Source organism: Rhinolophus sinicus, chromosome 15, assembly GCF_057876585.1.
Source record: "Rhinolophus sinicus isolate RSI-liver-muscle chromosome 15, RSI-T2T, whole genome shotgun sequence".
Taxonomy (NCBI): Eukaryota; Metazoa; Chordata; class Mammalia; order Chiroptera; family Rhinolophidae; genus Rhinolophus; species Rhinolophus sinicus.
The window spans coordinates 125,938,339-125,961,334 of record NC_142515.1 but is presented as its reverse complement, the minus strand read 5'-3'; positions in this window follow the sequence as shown (position 1 = coordinate 125,961,334).

The window sequence follows — 22,996 nt, the reverse complement described above, 5'->3', positions numbered from 1 at the left end:
ATTATCTCAAAAGAAGAAGCTTACTTTCTAAAAATTATCTCTGGATATCAGTCATCAAAATAATGCCATCTACTAACGCTTAACCCATAAGCCCTCTCCTGAAGTTGGGACGGGCATCTCAGGTGTCATTACCTCTGCCCCGCCCTGCCTGCTGCACTGTGAAGCATGACGATTACAACCAGAAGAACTGAATCACTGTGGTTGGACCGTATGCTGATGAGTAGGGAGCGTGAGGGATGGAAGGGTAAGCGGCAGCTTCTCCTAAGAGAAGCATGCTTTCACCGTCTCAAATGGTCCACAAGCAAGTCAAAAATTAAAAGGCGGAAGAGGTCATTGTCTGCACAAAGACAACGCCTACGCACAGAAGAAACCAAGACAGAAAACGAATTAGGTTGGGTGTGTTGTTCCCCGCCTTGAAAGCCACCACTAATCTGAAGAACGCCCTGGGCAAGGAAACTGTGCTGCTTCTGATGCCCACGCAGCTGATGTGGATAGATAAAAATGACTGAGAGGCAGCTGTCTCTTAAGCAAACGTTGTGATTCCCCCTTGAGAACTATGGCAATAAAACCACCATTTTATTGATAAAGAAACACTAAGGGCAGAAGTGGGAAGTGAACTGCCACCATGTCAGAGTTAGGAAACAACAAAGCCAGGATTCAAAACCAAGTTTCCTGACTCCAAGGCCAGTATTCCCTCCAAGGCCAGCTACACCAGGGCTGTGATGGCTTCAGACAGTCTTTAGCTAATAACTATATAGAATATTTCAACTGGCAGAAGAGCTGCATGATTACGTTGAACATTCTTACCTTTCATCATGTGGATCTTGAATATTAGTTGAAGAGATAAACTTTTAAATTCATACGTAGAAAAAGCTGTGTTGCATGTGAATATTCCATTTCATTAGTAACATATTGAATGCTTTCAAGTACATTTGATCCGCACACAATCCTATAAAATAAGTAGGGCTGGATTTGTTATAACCATTTATTAAAATGAGAAAAATGAGGCTCAGTGAGGCTCAGTGACTTGCCAAAGATGACCTAGTTTTTATTAGAAGTGGAGCTGGAACAAGAACACATTCTCTATCCGCAGGTTTTTTACACTTCTTTTTCCATTTTCTTAATTTTCTTTCACATGCAAAAAAAATATATGTTATAATCAAGCACTTATCTTAAGACCTGAACCTTACCATTGATGTTGAACCCCTGTAATTTCTTCCCCAAGGGCCACTGTGTTTCACAGCTCCAGGAATCACCACTCAGAGAATATAGTGGGAAGGCTGCCCCCTGGAAGCCCTGCCCCATTTCATCTCTTTCCTCAGTCCTGAACTGTGTTTACCATTATCTTACTTTTCCTGATATTTCACCATATATCTTTAGTACTCTAAAAATGTATTGTTTAATTTTGACAGTTCTTTATACTTTTAAATGGATTCATACTGCTCTAGTCATCTACAATTTGTTCTTTCATTCCAGTTTTGTGCGTGAGCTGTACCCGTGTTGATGTGCCTAGTTGTATTTCATTCATTTTCCTAAATGCAGCATAGTATTCCACAATGCGCATTTGCCACAATGTGTTTGTCTAGTCTCCTGCCGTTGAACTTTTGGGTTGCTTCCAGATTGGGGCTACTGAGCTGTATGACTTCTTTACGTATTTTGTAAATTCACTCTTTACCAGATATATGATTTGCAAATATTTTCTCCCATTCGGTAGGTTGCCTTTTCATTTTGTTGATAACTATTTGCTGTGCAGAGCTTTTTAGTTTGATGTGGTACCATTTATTAGTTTTGGCTATTAGTTTTGTTACTTGTATTTTTGGTGTCATATCCAAAATAATCATTGCCAAGACCAATGTAAGGGAGATTTTCCCCTATGTTTTCTTATAGGAGATTTATGGTTTCAGGTTTTGTGTTTAAGTCTTTAATCCATTTCAAGTTAATTTTTGTGAATGGTGTAAAATGGGGCTCCAATTTCATGCTTCTGCATGTGGTTATCCAGTTCTCCCAACACCATTTATTGAAGAGACTATGTTTCCCATTTGAGTATTCTTGGCTCCCTTGTCAAATATCGGTTGCCATTATATGTGAGGGTTTATTTATTTCTGGGCTTTTAATTCTGTTCCATTGGTCTATGTGTCTGTTTTTATGCCAGTACCATACTGTTTTGATTACTAAAGCTTTGTAGTATAATTTGAAATAAAAAAGTATGATACCTCCAGCTTTTTTCTCCTTTCTCAAGATTGCTTTCCCTTTTCAGGGTCTTTGCGGTTCCATTCAAATTTTAGTATTGTTTTTCCATTTCTGTAAAAAAATGCCATTGGAATTTTAATAGAGATTGCATTGAATCTACAGATATGTTTGGACAGTATGGACATTTTAATAATATTAATTCTTTCAATCCATGAACATGGAATGTCTTTACATTCATGTCTTCTTCAATTTCTTTCATCAATATCTTATACTTTTGAGTATACAGATATTTCACTTCCTTGGTTAAAATCATTCCTAATGATTTTACTGATTTTTATGCTATTGTGAATGGGACTGTTAGATTTTTTTTTTTTACTTTTTTTTATTAGTTTCAGGTGTACAAAACAATGAAAAAGTTAGACATTTCACCCCTCACAAAGTGGTAACCCCCTCCCACAATCTACTGACTCTCTGACATTGTATATAGCTGTTACTAAACCATTGACTATATTCCCAATGCTGTACTTTACATCCCGTGACTATTTATATTTATAAATATTTAATCATAGATTGATGACTATATATATATATATGTATGTATATATATATATATATATACACATATATATATTTAATTATAGTTGACATTCAATATTATTCTACATCAGCTTCAGGTGTACAGCAGAGTGGTCATGGCTCTACACAGTCTATGAAGTCATCCCCCCAATAAGTCCAGTGCCCATCTGGCACCCCACATGATCTTTACAACATTATTGATTATATTCCCCATACTGTATTTCAAATCTCATGACTATTTTGTGACTACTAATTTGCACTGTCTAATCCCTTCACCTTTTCCCCCATCCCCCAACCCCTCTCCCATCTAGCAGCCATCTGTTTTTTGTTCTCAGATATTTCATTTTTAGTGTAAAGAAATTAAACTTATTTCTGTATGTTGATTTTGTATACTGCAATTTTACTGAATTTGTTGATTATTTCAAAGAGTTTTTTTGCTGGAGTCTTTAGAATTTTCTATAGATAAGATCATATAATCCGGAAACAAATATAATACAATTTTACTTCTTGCTTTCTAGTTCATACGACTTTATTTATTTTTCTTGACTGGTTCATCTGAATAGTACTTCCAGCCAAGCTGAATAGGAATGGTGATAGTGGGAACACTTGTCTTATTCCTGATCTTAGAGGAAAATCTTTCAACCTTTCACCATAGAGTTATAATGTTAATTATGGGTTTGTCATATATGGTCTTTATTATGTTGAGGGATGTTCCTTCTATATTCAACTTGTTCAGAGCTTTTATCATGAAAAGATGTTGTATTTTTTCAAATGCTTTTTCTACATCTACTAAGATGATCATATGAGTTTTATCTTTCATTCTATTAATGAGGTATATCACATTTATTGATTTGCATATGCTGAACCATTCTTGCATCCCAGGGATAAACCCACTTAATCATGGTGTATGATCCTTTCATTGTGCTGTTGGATTCCATTTGCTAGTATAGTGTTGAGAAATTTTACATCTTTATTCATCAGAGATAATGGACAGTTATTTTCTGAGGGTGTCCTTACGTGGCTTTGGTACCACAGTAATGTTGATCTCTTATAATGAGTTTGGAAGTGTTCTCTGCCTTTCAGTTTTTTGGAAGAATTTGAGAAGGATTTGGTGTTAATTTTTCTTTAAATATTTGGTAGAATTCACCAGTGAAACCATGGCTCAAAATTCAGTACTTTGATGGGCCACTGTCCATGGAAATTATTGTTGTTGAGGAGACAAAAACAATGGAGATCTTATTTCACCATAATGCTAACGTCACTCCCATAATTTACATTAAAGACATTGTAATTCCCCTATATGTTCTCCAAGGTTTTAAATTGTTTCCTGTTTTTTCCATATAGACAATTCTTTTTTTTATATACAACTCTTTAATGAACAACTTTGCATTTACAACTTTTTACTTGTTCTATTACTTCCTGAGGATGAATGTCTTGATGTGGTGTTGCTAAGTCGATTTTCTAATTTTCAAGATTCCTAACTCTTTAGAATCTTTTTGCTCATTTGGATCTCCGAAAAATTATTGAATGTATTCTTTTGACACCCTTACCCTGTTGGTCAATAAATCAAAGTATTACCTAAGCTGGATTGTGCCAAACAGTATTTAGCCAGGTGTGGACAGAGAAAGAACAAGCCAACTATCCCAAGTCCTTTGGGATGTGTGCATAATGGTCTTCTCCCACAAGGAAAACAAAACAAAGACAGGGCAAAAACTCAAAGAAAACTTTGGAAGGCTATAACCTGCTTTTCTTTGGTTTCAGCATTTCTGATGTTTATTATGTCATTTGCAAATGTTCGTCCAGGTTATTCTGCTCAGATAACACATATTTCTCTTCTCCAAAGATGTTAGCCTTTTATGTCTTCCTTCTGAATGTTCTTTAAAATGTTGTCTCGGGAGGAAAGAATTAAAAACAAGGAAGAATTCCTGGCAGAACAATATGATCTGCACCGTTAAATGTGCTCTGTCTTTTCTCCAATTTCTCCCCTTGTTAATAACTCCAGAAAAAAAAAACAAAAAAAATTATTGATAGAATTATTTTACCTAATCTCTGTGTAGTTTAATTTGGAAACATTCTTAGACCAACATCCAAACAAATTTAGGGCAAGTGAAAAAAGGTGAAGGTGACCTCAAACAAAATTCAAGCAATCACTCATGGTTGGAGAGACTGGTGATCTGAAGACAGGGCTATGGCAGCAGGAGCAACTAAGGGAGAAAGGCTTCCACACCTCTGTGCTTCCCTGAGTGGTCCAGGGCTTGCTGGTTGGAGGAGTAGGGGCGAGGGTGTTCAAAGAACAGGGTGGCATCCTGTAAAAAACACCAAACTGGGAGTATAATGACTTTGGTTTGTGGTTTGAGACCCAACTATTCGAACTCTCAACTTGGAACACATTATCACTTACGAGCAGTACAACACAGTGGTCAAAACCCCAGGTTTTGGAGTCAAGCAAAGGACAAATAGCTTGTTCCAAAGCTAAGGAGTCTAAATACTGGAATATTTTAAGTGTCTAAATATAAAACATTAACCATCAGAAAGCTTCCGTTTAAAGCAATCATGCTGCCATTCAAGAGGGAGATTGCCTCTGCCTTTGAATCATGCCTTGACTGTTTATCAGGGCTCTGATCTTGTCTAAGTTACTTAAGTTCTCTCAGCCTGAGTGTCCTCATCGTGAAAATGGGGCTAATAATGCCTGCCCCACAGGGCTGCTGTGAGGATTACATGTATAAAGCACTCCGCAGAGTGCTTGGCACAGAATGCTATAGCAGTGATTCTATTGTTATGATTATCTTTTCTAAATCACAACTGACTCATCTATGCAAGATGTTACTTGACGATTACTGTAATCTCTTCTAATTTCAATTCTAATTCAAATATTTTACATGTGAAATACTGCACAAGCACAAAATCTGCTCCTACATTTAAGATTTCATCATAATGCTCTAGATTTTATATATATGTATACAGAGGGTACCAAAAAAAGTACACACTTTAAGAAAGAAAAAAACTATTAAAATTGTAATACTCAATATATACCAATAGCAAAAGATGAAAACAAGCCACATTTGACTTCTGCAATGACAAGAGATGCTCAAAGTGGTTACCCTCAGAGTCCAGACTCTTCTGATTATGGCGAACTGCTGCTTGAGCAACATTGACCAAAGTGGCCACTTGTATACATTTTTTTTGGTACCCCTGATACATACATACACACACACACACACACACACACACATATGAATGATAGTTCATATCTATGTATATATATATGATAGTTCACACATATATATGAATGATAGTTCATATATATATATATATATATATATATATATATATATAAACTATTCTCAAATAAGATCATCATGGTTAAATGCCTGCCACCATAACTGAGCCCTCAACTTCTATTTAACCCATGGAAAATATGCACTCAAACATGCGATCTCTTCCCCTGCCTCCCTCTCTCATTTCCTACAATACTGTCTCCCCAGCCCTCCCCAGCCTCACAAGTCTTCTTGTTATTCCACTGAATACATAACACACAAGGCCAACACAGTCTTTACACTTGCTCTTTTCTCTTCCCTGAATGACCTTCTCCTAGATGTTCACATGGCTTGCTCCCTAATTTGGCACAAGTCTCCTATCAGAAAGGCTTTCCCTGACCATAATTACCATAAGCAATCAGTCTCTATCCCCATACCCTCAGTATTTATTGCCCCATATATTACATATATGTTTGTTCTTGTACATCTACTCACTATAAAATATGTTCCACATTGGAAAAGACTCGATCATGTTCTTATCTGGATTTCCAGAGTCTAAAAGTATGCCTGGTACATAGTAGGAACTCGGTAAATATTTGACAGTTGAATAAATGAATGAATGAAAGAAAGAAAGAAAAAAGAAGGAAAGTGGGAGGGAAGGAAGGAAGGAAGGAAGAAGGAAAGAAGAAAGGAAGGAAATGGGAAAAGAAGGAAGGGAGGAAGGAGGGTGGGAAGAAGGACAATCAGTAGTTACAAAATAATCATGGGATGTAAAGTACAGCATAGAGAATATAGTCAATAATATTGCAATAACTATGTATGGTGCCCTGTGGGTACTAGACTTATCGGGGAGATCACTTCATACATTATATAAATGTCAAACCACTATGCTGTACACCTGAAACTAATATAATATTAAATGTCAACTGTAATTGAAATAAATTAATAATTTTTTTAAAATCCACATACAAGTGGACCCACACAACTCAAACCCATGTTGTTCAAGGGTCAACTGTATGTATACACGTGCCCTGTACTGTTCACTGAGAAGGTGTCTATAAGCAGTGACACCCTAAGAGCACTGAGCGTAATGTATCATTGTTAATTTCCTGATTTTAAGGTTGTATTTATAAGAAAATGCCTTTGTAGAAAATACTTATTAAAGAATTCAAAGCTGATGGGACATGATGTAGGCCATTTACGCTCAAATGGTTGAAAAAAATAAAAGTTCTTACCACTTAAAACATATTCTGTAAATTCAAGATTTTTACAAAATAAACATAAACATTAAAAAGGAAAGAAAGAAAGACCCATGAAGAGTGGATCAAGGATCAAAAGGGCGATCTGTTACCCTCTTTCTTAAAAAAGAAGGGAACAAAAACATTAGGAAACTTAATTACTTCAACTGAAAGGAACATTATTTTTCCTTTCTTCTAGCTTTATTCAGAAGGAACATTTTTAATTCAGACATGTATCTGACTGGTTGTAGAAAGACTTGGGGGAGAGAGCATTTTTAGCTGGGCCAGAATTTACTCAGCCAACTCCAGAGCTCCTACCATGGAGTGAAGAGGAGAAAACGTGGCTGGGAGCCTTTAGGAGACGTGGAAGTCCTCTCCGTGAATGAAGTCCTGCTGCATTCTGCTCCTCCATTGAAAGGGATTGCTTGCTTCTCTTTGATTGGAAAGCTGAATGGGAAATGGGTTTTGATATTTCTTCTTATTCTTCCTCACCTTGAGCTAAATGAAGATATGGACTAACCCATAACATAGGAATACACTCACCTCTGCCTCTATTGACAATAAAATTTTCTGATTTTTTTCTTAAGTTTTAAGTTGATAGAGTTTATTTTGCTCTAATAGTCCACGCAAGTGTTGTAAATTTAATTCCAGCTCCTAGGAAAATCTGTAAGAACTCTTTTCAGATGTGCACCCAAATAGAGAATCGACTTTATAATGTCCCTTCTGGCATGAGGAGGAGTCAGAATCAGGCAGACAGACCCCTTTTCAAAGGATTCCTAGCACTATGGCCTAGTTCCCGGGGTGCTTGCCTCTTTCTGTACTGTTTTTGCTAATTACTCTAACAAAGAACAAGAGTTCTTGATGTTGAAAATCAAACAAAAAGCAGTCAAAAGGAGGAATGTTCACGTTTATAGACATTCTATCATGCGTATAATTTTGTCCATGATAAATGAAATGACTTATTTAAGCTACCCTTTACTGAATACCAATATGTCCTAAGTTTTGAGCTAGACACCAGAAAAAATGGATATATCTGAAGCAGGCCCTGCCCATGGGCAGTTTTCTGCCCAGGAGGGGAATCAAAAGTGGGGTGCTAGAGGGAGATAAAGGGTAGTGAGTGGAGAGTAGCCAATAGGATTGAAAGGAGATAGCACATCACACATGCAGGGGCGTGTGGAGATCATTCATTCATTTCACATTTACTGAATACTTATCTACAAGTCATTGTTTTAAACCAAATATTCTTAATTCTCGATACAAAAGTCCTGAGTCCCACTTGTATTATTTTCTGCGTCCCACTTGCAAGGTACAAACAAGTTCATTAGCATTTTTTTACACAATATCGTCTAGATCCTTTTTACATACCAGATGCATACTTAAAAAGCTTTATGCCTGTTTTTAAAAGGCACATGAATTTCTAAAGACTATGTTTAAAGAATGCTTATATGATTATTACAGTAATGCACTGTAGAATGTTTGGAAAATGCAGAAAAAACATATAACAATAATTTCACCACCCACACATAATTTCTAACAATTTGCTGTATTACACACACACACACGCACACACACAAATACATACATGTGCACACACATACACACTTATGCAAACATACACTTTCTACATAGTTAGGATCATACAGAGTATATAGTTTTGTATTGTGCATTTTTCACTTAAAAATGAAGTATGAAATATCCTAAAGGGGTACACACACCTTTCCATGTAATTATATCTGCAATAACATGATCCACTTCGAGGAATTCTTTGTCACTTCTAATAAAGTGGAATGTACGTTAAATACTTCATCTGTTATAACTCTGAACTTTTCTCCAGCAGGTTTCATTAAAGCAGAATGCATTTGTACATACAAATAAATTAGCCTGAGAAGTTCCTGTTTTCGCCTGTTGTAAACAACCTCTACAAATCTGAGATCTGTATTTTTTTTTTCCCTGCCTTTTTTAAAAGGGCATCAAGCAAGTTGTACCCTAATTTATGATAGTGACCATGGCATAAAGGTTTAGGCATCTTTAATAACAACTTTATAAACAAATTTATTGGCCAAATATTTAGAAAATCAACTGGCTTAGTTAAAATAAAATGTTCTTGGTCCAGCATATTTTGAAACTTCAGAACAATCATTTTTAGGATGTAATTTTTCCTATCATACAAGTAATATGTGCTTCTTAGAGATAATTTGAAAAAAGTCTACGAAAGTGTTATCAACCCAAGATAACTTTTCTAACATTTTGCTGGATCCATTTTTTCCATTCAAATAATTAAAATATATAATCATACATAAGTCTCCCGATTTTTTTAATTATGAAAAATTTAAATCCTCCATACAACTTAAAAACATCAATTTAATAACACAATGTCCCTCGTGTAAATGTATCCTAATTTAACCATTTGTAAAATATTATTCAATAGTTTACATTTCCTGGGTTTTTAGCAAAAGTGAACAGATGTGTGCATTAAGCTTTTCTATATTGAGGCTTATTTCCCTAGGTTGATGTGATAGTTTTTTGCTATGTCAACCTGGCTAGGCTACAGTCCCCAGTTATTCAATCAAACACTAATCGAGATTTTCCTGTGAAGGCATTTTGTAGACGTGATTGAAGTCATAATCGATTGACTTAAAGTAAGGGAAGTTATCCTAGACAATCTGAGTGGACCTCACTCACTCAGTTAGAAGGCCTCAGAAGAAGAGCTGCGGCTCCCCTGGAGAAGCTCGGCCTCTGCACTACAGCTTCAGCTCATGCATGACCAAATGTTTGGGCCTGCCCTTCTTGACAGCCTGCCCTACAGATTTCAGACTTGCCCAACCAGCCCCCACCACCCATAAGCCACCTCTTTGCAATAACTTTCATAATATGTATCTCCTACTTCTGCTTCTCTGGGTGAACACTAATGGATAACTTATATTCTCAGACGTATACCCACTAGGTCAAAGGTTCACCCCATTAAAAAGTCCACAATACTATTACTGTTGCTTCTTTCTTATAACTTTCTCCATGATTTTTTAAATATTTAGATGGTGCCCTGCTTGCCAACTAATCTCACATAGGCTAAAATTGAGCAAGTAGCTGGAATCATGTTTGACGGAAGACCTGTTTTATGGCTAAGCTAAGAAAAATTACACTCAGAATCAGCCAGATCAGTGGCATGTGTTCAAGTTGTGTGCTCGACAAAGTGTAACCGAGACTTGGTCCAAATCCTTCCCCAAAAGAGTTGGCATTTATTCAAAGTGTCTCAGCTAACACTTCATTATCCAGGCAATCTAAGGACTTCTGTGATACCACTCTCTCCCTTGGACTGATTTTTTAATGGACTATTTCTATTTATAATGTAATATCAAACCTGTACCAAGTAAAAAGATTTCACACACACCTACATGCATGCGTACAAATATACCACCCCAAACACATATTACCTATTAAATATTCCTTCTTCATCTTGTCTTACGTGGTTTCTACAGTTTTGCAATTATTCTTTATAATCTCTCTTCAGATTTCATCAAATTTTATATATGAAGAATTGTTTAAATGACTTTGAGTTATTAAGGAAATGCTATACAATTAAAAAGAAACGCACACTAATGAACAGTATGTAAACTGATTACTGATAAAGTCTTGTGTATTATTCTTATTCTGGAAAGTTTAACAGGATACTGTTATCACAGCAAGACTTAATCAGTTTATTGTTTCCCTGTAGACTATATATAATTGGCCACATATTTTGATCAGGTACACTACCATGTAACCACTACAGTCCAGAAGAACAACTTACAGAATTGGGGTTAAGGTTTTCTAAAAGTCTAACTATTAAAAACTGACCTCAAATAAAAGAATTGAACCATTCATAAGGTACCTCCTATTTTTTAAAGTGAATGGTTCTGTGCATTTGGAATCATAAAATGAGTAGGATTCACTATCTGCATAAGATAATGAGCAATAACATGCCATGAGATGGTTCATACATGTGATTCTGTCAGAATCAGAGCTTAAGGAGCCAAAGGGTGGACACACCAAGGAAATCTAAGTGTCTTACCAAGTTAAAAGGTCCACGCTGCACACAGATAACACCACGTAACTGGCAGTTAGACATTTAGACTTGGACAGCAAAAGTGAAGTCAACAGAATTATAATGATTTATAATGTGTCTACGCAAAGTAAAGTGGGTGTATTTTAGTGTTGGAAGTCCCCAAAGTCACGAACTGTAGACATCAGTAAACATGCGGCAGGAATGAATCCATCCTTTTTCCCTCTGAAAAGTTGGAGCTGCAAACAGCTGTTGGTATAGAAAGCCCTTTCCACTAAATTCTCCCCATCCTGACACACTTTGTGGTCTACATGGATTCTGGAAAAGACTTTGGAGAGAAGGTGTCCTGTAAAATCAGGTCCACTAGGTGAAAAAGATCACAAGTGTCCAGAACTTGACAAAATTCTTTAGGATTATTTGATTGCTCAGATTGACACCAGCATCTTCAAGTAACTGTCTGATCCTAACTTGGCTTAGGACATTTTCCTACTGACAAGAGAATGCAATAACCAGTCAATACCAGGACTTCTACCCATTCTGGAGTTATATTCTTCAATGTAAATATTGGCCTTTTATTTATAAGCTTCATTAAAATCCAGAAGCTTCACAACCTCCCCACAGATGAACTAAGGAACTCAATATTCAATGAGACCAAAGTCCATGATCAGGCACACATGGAGTGTCTGAGAATTATACTGTTCCAAAGCAAAACATGATCTACATTGTAACAATTCCTTTTATAATATGGTGTCCAGAACTGTAAGGTGTTAAAAAAGAAGAAGAAGAAGAAGAAGAAGAAGAAGAAGAAGAAGAAGAAGAAGAAGAAGAAGAAGAAGAAGAAGAAGAAGAAGAAGAAGAAGAAGAAGAAGAAGAAGGAAACTTCAGTCTTTAAAAATCACCTCAAATCAATAAGAAAATAATGGGGGGGGGGAAAGATTGTATTTCTCATTGTGAAATGAAAGTAAAAGCAATTCCTAAAAAGCACATTTTTAGAATTGATAATGTTTATCTTTAAAAGTATGCCTATTTTTCAGGTAATCCACCTGTAATTTCATTATTACAGTTCTACTAAATGCATGGGACATGAGCCCATAGAAAGTTCATGGGTAGATTTGGAAGTTAACCTCAATTCAACAAATACTTGTTGAGTACATACTATGAGTCCACCTCTGTTTTGGACACTGCATGAAAAGATAAAACACTGGATAAGATACTCCTTCTGTCCTCAAGGCCAGAATATAAAATAACTATTAATATACGAAGCAGGTCAAGAGACCTGGTAAAGGCATAAGCTAAATGTATAATTCAGAAAAGGGGGTGTCACATCCAAACGAGAAGTGGGGTGCTTAATCAAGGATTTGGTATTTGGATGCACCTTGAAGATAGATAGAATTTTAGCAGATGGAAGTGGAGAGTATTCCTAGTAAGTGGAACAGCAAGAGCAAATGCACAAAGGTGAAAAAACGTGGCATAGTTTTAGAAAAAAAACAAATGAATGGGTTTGACTGAGGTGTGGAGAATGGAATAAGAACCCATGAGGAATTATATTGGCAGGTATATTATGAAGGGATACCAGGAATACCAGGCTGAAAAATAACGTACTCAATTTCAGATACGCTGGTGGGCCACTAAAGATTTTGGTCAGGAGATAATGGGCAGGCTGAGGGTGAAAGAGGCTCAAGATAATGTTGGTAGCTTAAGAAGACAAAAATGTTCTCAAAGGATCCATCACCTATGAGTGACAGACAGGAGAACCTGCCTGTGGGCCCCAGGCTATTCCCCCAGGAATTTTCCAACATATTATAAAAAAAAAAAAATCCAAATATGCCCCATTTCTAAAGTATGGTCCCTCCCAAAATGTGGATAAATAAAATTTTCAAAGATCAAATTCTATTCTGTATGCCCAGGAATCCTGCAGTGCTCCCATTTTCAAAACAAAAGATCATTTGTGCTAAGAAAACAGTCCATGATTTGTTTCTCAAATTTTTTTTTTTTAAATTATTGCTTCTTTCCAATAAATCTAAAAATCTCAGCCCCTTTTTAAATGTCATTTGAAATTTCAATGTGAAATAATGATTAAGATTACATCAAAGTAATTATACAATTAAATATGCTTTTTTTTAACTAAATATGCTTGTTTGGATTCTGGGGTCACCACTAGCTACCTCCCAGAATAAACCACCCATCCCACACCAAAGATATCTGTAATATTTGAACAAAATCACTGACTCTAAAACAGAGCCATTTTTTACAAAAACAGTGCTTTGCTGTCTCAGAGCTAATTCCACACTCAAGAAAGGGCAAGTTTATTAAACTTCTTAATTATCTACACTAAAGTTAAAAAAAAAAGTGAATATTCCAAAAGTCATATGTTTTACTTTAAATGCTAACTGATATGCTTTTCTAATTATGTTTCCCTTTATCTATTATTACATTTTCTAATCCCACAGTGCACAGGAGACAGACTGGGAACAGTGCTGATTGAAAGAAGCCAGTGGAAGTTCCAAACCATGTTGAAATAATTTATAAAACAGATAATCCATATACAGAAATGTGAAAACCAATATTTTGCAAGGTGAGTGACTTAAAAGAGTTGCAAATATCTCTTTATAGTTTTTTTCTTATCTTTAGATTGTCAGCATTACAATATAATTGAAAAATATTCATTCTTACAGTGCTATAATTTTCCCTTACTTGACATAATTTTCCCTTGTTCTATCTGTCTTGTTGCTCAGATCCTCTCCCACCTTCTGACATAGCTTCACACTGTCCATCAACTACATTGTCATTGCTCAGGAAAGCACCGTAGGAAAAGGGGCGGGGGGAGTCACAAAATGACTTGTCATCCCCATTTTTACAGATGAAAACACTGAGTTTGTAAATATCCAAGTCAAAATTCAAACCCCAAAATGACAACTCCTTGCATTTAAACGGCACTTGATACTTATTGAAGAATTTCACACATATTATTTCAATTTACTGAACTTTCATTAGATTCTTCCTTGATATGAAAAATGAGTTCCTAAAGGTAGGTGGGATATGTTAAGATTTATGTTTGTGACACTCGGATTAAAAAATGATTTTTTTCTCACATATAAATAAAAAAAATAGGGGTACAAATGCTAAGAAAATGTTTGTTTTCTTGACTTTTGTTAAGTCATGTGGTTTTATAAAGTTACCTATCTGTAAAATTGTGGTACCTATCTACATATTGTGTTACCAAATCAAGCAAATAAATATTTAGCCATATGTTCTGCTTAAAATAAACCATCCAAAAGAAATTGAGGCTAAAAGAAAGTGCTTCTTTCAGTCATCTCCATAGTAAAAGTCTGTGAGGATTTGTATTTAGTCTCAAATTATTTGAGCACACTTTGTAGTGGCATACACACAACATTTTGAGAACTGCTATATACCCAATACAATACCTTGTACATGGAGAACGTGCCCACTATATGGTGATGGAAGGAGAACTGACTCTGGGTGATGAACACACAATGCAATATATAGATGATGTATTGACAGAATTGTACACTTGAAACCTTTGTAGTTTTGTTGACCATTGTCACCCCAATAAATTTTAATTTAAAAAAAAGAGTTGAATTCATGTGAATATGTTAAATTGTGCAGGGAGCAAGAGACTAGGTAAGTATAACAAGAAAGACTGAGAATGGAAATAAAATTGGGGCAATTTCAGTGATACTTTATAAGAAAACAATAATGGGTAATGTATAGATTCATTTAACTCGTTACTTCTACATAATAATTTATTTTTTGTATTTTTAAATTCCATGTGCATTTAAGCAAAGGTAAGTCTAAAGTTATATGAAGTTTGTTTTTCTATCTATGCTAGAAATTCTAAAAACTTATTATTTTGTATTATTTGTTGACATATTTTAAGAGAAATCAAGTCACATTAAAAGTTATTTAAAGATTTGTTTCCATTATAATCTCAGCGTACACTGAGTATTCTTGTGCTCTGTGGCCCACTCATCCATTTTTTGTTTTTGCTTTTTCTTTTTAGTATTCAGTAATATGATGACATATTTTTGAAAACGAAAATTTTCAAATTTCTTTCTCAAGCATATGAACAAATTGCATTGGAAAGTATAAAAACAGTGTACAAATGTTTTTGAACAGAGCAATGAATGCCCTCTAGTGTTTGTTGCTGGAATATCAGTTTTAATAACAAAGATAAATTAAGTAAATATTTTTGTAACTGTTCAAAAAGTAAAGGAATAAACAATAGAATTGGAATTGTATAATATTTTAAATGTTACCCAAAAATAGAGTAGCAAAACATTTGGTCAAATGTGACGCTACCTACATAACAGGTTATTGTTTTAATGTAAAGGGGATAGAAATCAGCGCTGTTCTGAGAGTTTTTCAGATATGGGACAGCTGACATACCTGAAACACACATCCTCCCTTTTAGGACTACCTTTCTAGCTAACTCCAAACTAAAGTAGTTACAGAAGTCATTCTTAAAGCAGAAATATACAAGGAATTAGTCCCCAACACCATACGTGTGCCCTGTCCATGGGCATGTATATGCAGAGCTTCTCTCTCTAGAAGATAAAACACTGTTTTCATGGGCATCTTCTGCTTCTGCTCGAGTGCCCCTGTTGGTAATGGACATGGTGAAGATAGAAAGCAGTAAAGGAACATAATTTACCTGGACGTGTCAAACCTGCAATGTTCCCATGCGCCTTGCCTTAACTTTACACAGTGGCAATCATAATAAGAATAATATACGTCAATGCCTGAGTAGTCACAAACCAGTGGCGGGTCTATCTAATGCAGTATTTGCTTAGAAAGAAGAAGCAGGGGCATCAAAAGCACGCTGGTGGATATCTGAGTTTGTCACAACCTACAGATGACTGCATATGATCTCAGGAACTAGGAAAATCATTATAACTACCACAAACAAAGAGAAGCATTGGAAAATATTTGAGTTGAATACATCAAATAAGGGATATTTGTTATTTTTTCCTGCACAGTATCCTTCCACTTCTTTTGGGGGCACCACCCCGCTTCCAGAGCATCAAATTGGTACCACGGGGAGGGTATTTTACCTTCTCAGGACCAAGGGGTGGGCAAAGATCGCAACCTCGGCCAGACTTTGAGAAATAGGAATCTTGGACAGAGTGAAGAGGGGATAAAAAGTTGCTCCCTAGATCCCCAGAGCTGCCTGTTCCTACCTGCCGAAGGCCTAAATGTTCAAGTTTTCCTTGGAATCTGTTTGAGATTCCAGTATCTTATTATTTTCTCTTTTGTTTAAGGTAACCAGAATAAGGATGCCTCATTGAGCTCCTTCATAATAATAATTTTACACTCATCACACTTATAGTTGCATAAAACATAAAGGATAAAGTGAAATGGTATAATTATGCTGTGGTTTAGTTATAAATGCATAATTTATGAACAATATTTTGTTATCATAGAATAACACTGTCAGCTACAATTTTATAATAGAATTTGTGGAGATAAGCAACATTTTAATGTATTTTCATTAAAAACCTCCAAAAAAGCATGCTAAAAAAGGTATTAGAGCAAAAATTTTTTTATTGCTCATATTTACAACTAAATAAAATTGTCTTCTTTCATTCTTTGCCTTAACTGTCAGGTAAGTATAGTCTCCCTTCCACCACCACCACCACCATCCAAAATTGAAGGGGGAAATTTACTTCTTCATGTCATTTATTAGGTTGTTGCAAAAAGTTAACTGCAGTTTTGCAATTATTTTTAACCTTTTAAACCGCAATTACTTTTGCACCAACCTAATATATCTTTCATGCAGTTTAAATTTGTACTCACTTTTGTTTCCATTTTTAACCTTTCAAAGATTGGTTAAATGATCAAATGTTTTATTTATTATTAAACAATGTATATATTTTATGTGAAAGTAGCAAAGTAAAATAAGGCCAATTTTACTTATTTAAATAGTGCTTCAGAATATTTTTATTTATGAAATCTCTTAGCATAGACTATGAAACCTATAAGTCCTGTACAAGGTCAGAATAACTCGTGTTTCCCCGAAAATAAGACCTAGCCGGACCACCAGATCTAATGCATCTTTTGGAGCAAAAATTAATATAAGACCCAGTATTATATTATATTATATTATATTATATTATATTATATTATATTATATTATATTATATTATACCCAGTCTTACATTATATTAAAATAAGACCATGTCTCATGTTAATTTTTGCTCCAAAAAATGCATTAGAGCTGATGGCCTGGCTAGGTCTTATTTTCAGGGAAACACTGTATGTACCTACTTTGGCAGATAATTTTTTAGGAATACAATTAAACAATGATAGTGTTAATATGCTGTGTGTTTTAGTTTACTCCATGCTTTTATGTGAATTATTTCATTTAAACCTAATGACTGTGTGAAAGGGTCAAAGATTTGTGTCCTCATCTTAGAGGTAAGGAAACTGAGGCTAAAAGAGGGTTATCATATCGTGAAGCTAACTCAAATACAGATATTCTATCTCGTAAGCTATGGTTCTTTCCACTATACCACACTGCAAAGTAGTGAGAAGTTTTATTTTCCTAGAATTGTATTACATCTTAGAGTCAGTATCAGTGAGACGGAAGTAAACCAAGAACATAACACGATACAAAAACCCTGGGCAGTTTCCAGAAATTGTAAGTTACTGGTGCTCACTGCTTTTCTATCAGGAATTAGAAAGTGTCTTTCACCCCAGAGTATTGATTATTCTCTAGAATATTCCAGTAATGTATGTCCTATTTCAATGATAAAGCCAAACAAATCTCAATCTGCATTTAAATCACCAGCATTTAATACGGAAGTGTAATACTGATATCATTGATTGCGTGCATACAAAGACGACAGTAAAGTTTCTCCATAGATTTTTTTTTTTTTTTTTTAATCCATGAAGGTGTTTTTCTAGGAGTTGGATTTGCCTTGACTCAGATCACCCTTTTGACTGGTGCAAACAAGATGGTTGGCTAATTTAGCATGCCTGCTTCGGCCATGGAGCATCAGAGAGCCAAGAGGCCTCACAAAACACATGCCCTTTTCCACACATGTACTAAACAGCCAAGCTAGGAGAGACTGAGACCTGAGTTTAAGATCTCACAATCTACTTTAATGCATACGAACCATATATTAGACAACTCAGACATCAGAAAATGAGGCCAATGTCTCCACTTCCACATTTTCCATAAGACTTCCAGAATGGATAGTGTGTTAGTTTGGGGTCTCTCAGAAGCAGGAACGAAGACAGGATTAAACATGCAAGGATTTTATTGCAAGGAAATGCTTGTGTAAAAAGAAATAAGCAGGGAGCTGGGAAAGACTGGTAGAGTTGTCAGACTGCATGCAAATCCAATCTGAGAGAATGAGAGATTGACAGCAGGTTGAATAGATGCATCCGAGACAGCTGCGCAGTCAAAAAGAGCTTTGGCAAAACCATGGGGCCAAAGTGGGCCCACAAATGAGTTCCCCCTGTCTTCCAGGGCTTGGTCTGCCTCAGTTTATCACTGCACTCAGTATTGGCGGGAGCAGGCAATGGGAGGTGTGGCCTGGGCGCAAACCTTGGGATAGATGGATTTACAAGCACAGCAGCTGGGGCCCTCTGGTTTGGGAGGAGCCTTCTTAGAGCCCTAGCACAGCTGGGAAGGGAGGGTGAAGGAGGGACTTTTCTAAAACCCTTTAAAACATTAAAGGGAAGGCCTGCTTTTATCAGAAATGCATTAGTTCATAAAAGAACGAATTTCGCATAATTGGGGAACGATATCAAGAGCATTATTCTAAAAAGAATAGACTACTGAGAAAAGCATTTTGAATGCAATTTTTAGAAAACCAACAATTCTATCTCATCAAATAAAAATTATACGTAGTTTTGTTCAACACCAGGTGGAGCTCTTTTGCTTTTTAAAACAGCGAAAGAATATTTTTTTCTTAATTTAATACAGGCTTAGGCTAATTACTCCATAGCTCTTAAGTCATCTTTTAAAATCATTTGAGTGCTTTCACACCATATTCGTCAACATTGTAAGCATGATATTTTTTCCAAATACTACAGACTAGATCAAACTGCAATATGAATAAAATAAAACCACGAAGACCAAAAATATTGTTAAATCTCTAAAATAAAGTTGTAAATAATACATTGTGTGCATTCTTTCAAAAGAAAGAGTTAAGAACCTAATTTAAATCTCCTGGTCAATCCTTAAGTAAATCAACAACTACTGAAAATGCTCCCCCAAACCTCCAATTTGCTCAACAATCATCCTATTTTTATCCAAAATATATTTTCTATGGGAAAGATATTGCTTTAAAAGAGGTTTTAGGTTATAAAAATAAAGTACAATATTTTTAACAACTTTCCTATGCCAATTCTCAAAAGAGGCTAAAGGGTTACATTAACAGCATTTAAAATGTAGACATGCATTTTTAAGAGTGAACTGTGACAGCCAGGAGGCATTATTTATTTTGTGCCTATGCCTCAGAATTCTTTCATTCTCATTGCAGGGAGACAGATACAGATACAAATAAATGAATTTTTGTATCAAATAACAATTTTGTTTAAATGATAGAGTTGACATACCTTTAAAGCAGAAGTGTCCAAACTTTTCTCAACGTTTTTTACCAAGGGCCATATGTGGTAAAATACACAAACAGCCGGGCCACTCACTCGAGGTGAAGTACGTATTGCCTCACCTGGTTTATTTAAGTAAACTAAATATATTTTTGGAATTTGCTGCGGGCCAATTAACAATGGATTGTGGGCTGCAATTGGCCCGCGGGCCGCAGTTTGGATGCACCTGCTTTAAAGGAACATATAGTCAGGCTGCCCTCTGCATCTTTGCTTTCCCACATCTGGGGATTCAACTGACTTCAGATCAGGAAATGGGAAAAAAAAAAACAATACTTTATACTGCTGCTGACATAACCTAGGTACCGTGTTTCCCTGAAAATAAGACCTAGCCGGACAATCAGCTCTAATGCATTTTTTGGAGCAAAAATTAACATAAGAGCCAGTCTTATTTTACTATAATATAAGACTGGGTATAATATAATATAATATAATATAATATAATATAATATAATATAATACCGGGTCTTATGTTAATTTTTGCTCCAAAAGATGTATTAGAGCTGATTGTTCGGCTAGGTTTTATTTTCAGGGAAAACAGAGTAGTTAGGCCTACGATGGTTGCGTCTGTACTGACCATGTACAGATTTTTTTTTCATGTCATCATTCCCTAAACAATACGGTATAACAACTATTTACATAGCATTGACATTGTATTAGGTATTATAGGTAATCTAGAGATGATTTAAAGTATGTATACGGGAGGATGTGCGTAGGTTCTATGCAAATACTATGCCATTTATATAAGGTACTTGAGCATCCGTGAATTATGGGGTGTGTATGTCTCCTGGAACCAAATCCCTTGCAGATACCAGAGACAACTGCATTTAATGAAACAGTTTGTGTACCTATTTATTCTTTCATCTATTCAATAGTTACCGAGAGCTTGTTATATGCTGAAAAGAGGAGTGAGTAAGAGGAACAGTGCCTGCTTTGGAGCTTGAGAGATCAGAAGGCATACAAAGAAGTAAGCAATTGTAATAAAGGTTATTGTAATTAAGGAAATACAGAGTACTGCAGGAGCACACAGCAAAGAAACTTAATGGCAGAGACCTAGGAGACAGAGACCTTCTGAAAGAATGGAATTTAAGCTGAGACTTCTCGGTAGGAGAGAATGAGGAGAAAAACAAAAGACAGGGTGTGTAAGGTGAAGAAACAGTTTTTACAAAGTCCAGGGGGTGAGACAGAGTAGGTCGAATTCTCAAAAGGCAAAACATTTCCACATAGCTAAAACATGGGGTTTTAGGGGAAGGGAAGAAAATGAAAGATCTGGAGAGATTTGCGAAAACCAGAATGTGGAGGATCTTTTGACTGAATTAAGAAATTTGAAATTTACCCAAGAGCTATGAGAAGTATAAATCAAGGATGATTTAAACAGGAAAGGACGAGTTTAAGTTTGAAAGGGTGTGATTACCAGCCTAAGAAACGTTCAGTGTCTACAGGAGCAATATATTGGATGTATCATCAATATCCCTACCAAAACAAACTACTTGGATGTGATAATTTTATCTGTGCTTATTCATTAAAATAATACCATTAAAATACAGACTCAATTCATATAATGACTATTGATTTCAGTGATGATTTACCGTAACACCTCTTGAAAAGTTATGCTGCCTTTCAAATTCTCTCATTTTTTTTCTTGGTGTAACTATATTTATTTCCCAAAAACACACTAATTGAATTCACTGCAAAATGTGATATTTCAATGTTGCAGTTTCAAAAAAAGACAGTCACCAATTTATTCAACACATTTCTGGTCAGGAAATTTCTAATGGAGCAAATCTGAATTTAGCCCAACTACTGGATGATACAAAACGTTTTGCTAAGCAGATCTATCTGTGCCAAGAACATCTATACTCTACAGTTTGTGGTCTACATGGGCTATTTCCACATGTGTTTCAAAGCACTGTAATGTTTACCTTTGATTTTGCCTTGAAGGTGTTTTTAATTGCTATTACTCCCTTTTAAAGTGCAAACCAATCATGAGCCTCCTTAAGGTAAAAAAACTAAAGATCATGCAGAAAGAAAAATGCACCTTTCAAAGAATGACTCCCTGGCCCCTTCCTCCACCATCCACTATCAAATCATCTTTCTCCTTTGGAGAATATAAGAAATCTTTATCATGTTACATTTTATGAATAATCCAAATTTATTTACTTTCAAACTGTTGTTTATTACTTATATTTACATCACTCAGTTGAGTTTTTTTTTTTTTTCTTTTCTACCTGTTATCTGGGAGTGAGATGGAATACGCTGTAATTTTTCCATCAAAATTCACAGAAGTTTTTTTTTTAATTTATGGCATGTTTTTAATTTAATGATATGTTTTTCAAGGAATGAAATAATGTCGCTAACCAAAAAATAGGTGTTCATCAAAGGACAGAGTTGAAACCAAACATTTGAGGCATGAATGTAAACCGGTTTCCACAAAATAAATTGCAACAGAGAAATAACCATTAAAACAGGATATTTTTAAAGTCAGAAGAGATTACTTTGTAAATGAATGTGGGAACCCAGATGAACTGATTACTTTGTAAATGCATGTGGCAACCCAGATGAACTGAAAATGCAATTACAAAATTGATCCCAGAAAGAGCAAAAAGTTTAAAAAGATGTAGATGTATAGAAATAAAAACATAGTGAAAGTTATTAAGGAATTACCCCCATGTGAAAGCACTAAGCACAGATGATTCCACAGGCAAATTTGACTAAAAACATCAAAGATCTGATAATCCCAATGCATATAGTGTTCCAGTGCATGGGAAGAGAAGCAAAACTCCCAAATTCTTTTTACAAAGCAAGTATAACATTAATATCTAAACGTAGGACATAAAAGTGGCAGACCAATCTTACTTACGAATTTTAATGCAAAAATGCTAAATAAAATATTTGCAAATGGAATTCAAAACCACATTAAGGAAATAATGCATTGTGATCAAATGAGATTTACTTTAGTAATGTAAGAATAATTCAATATTAGAAATTCCATTAGAGTAATTTACCACAGTTATATAACTAAGGACAAAAATTATGATTATCTCCATTAGTGCTAAAAAAAG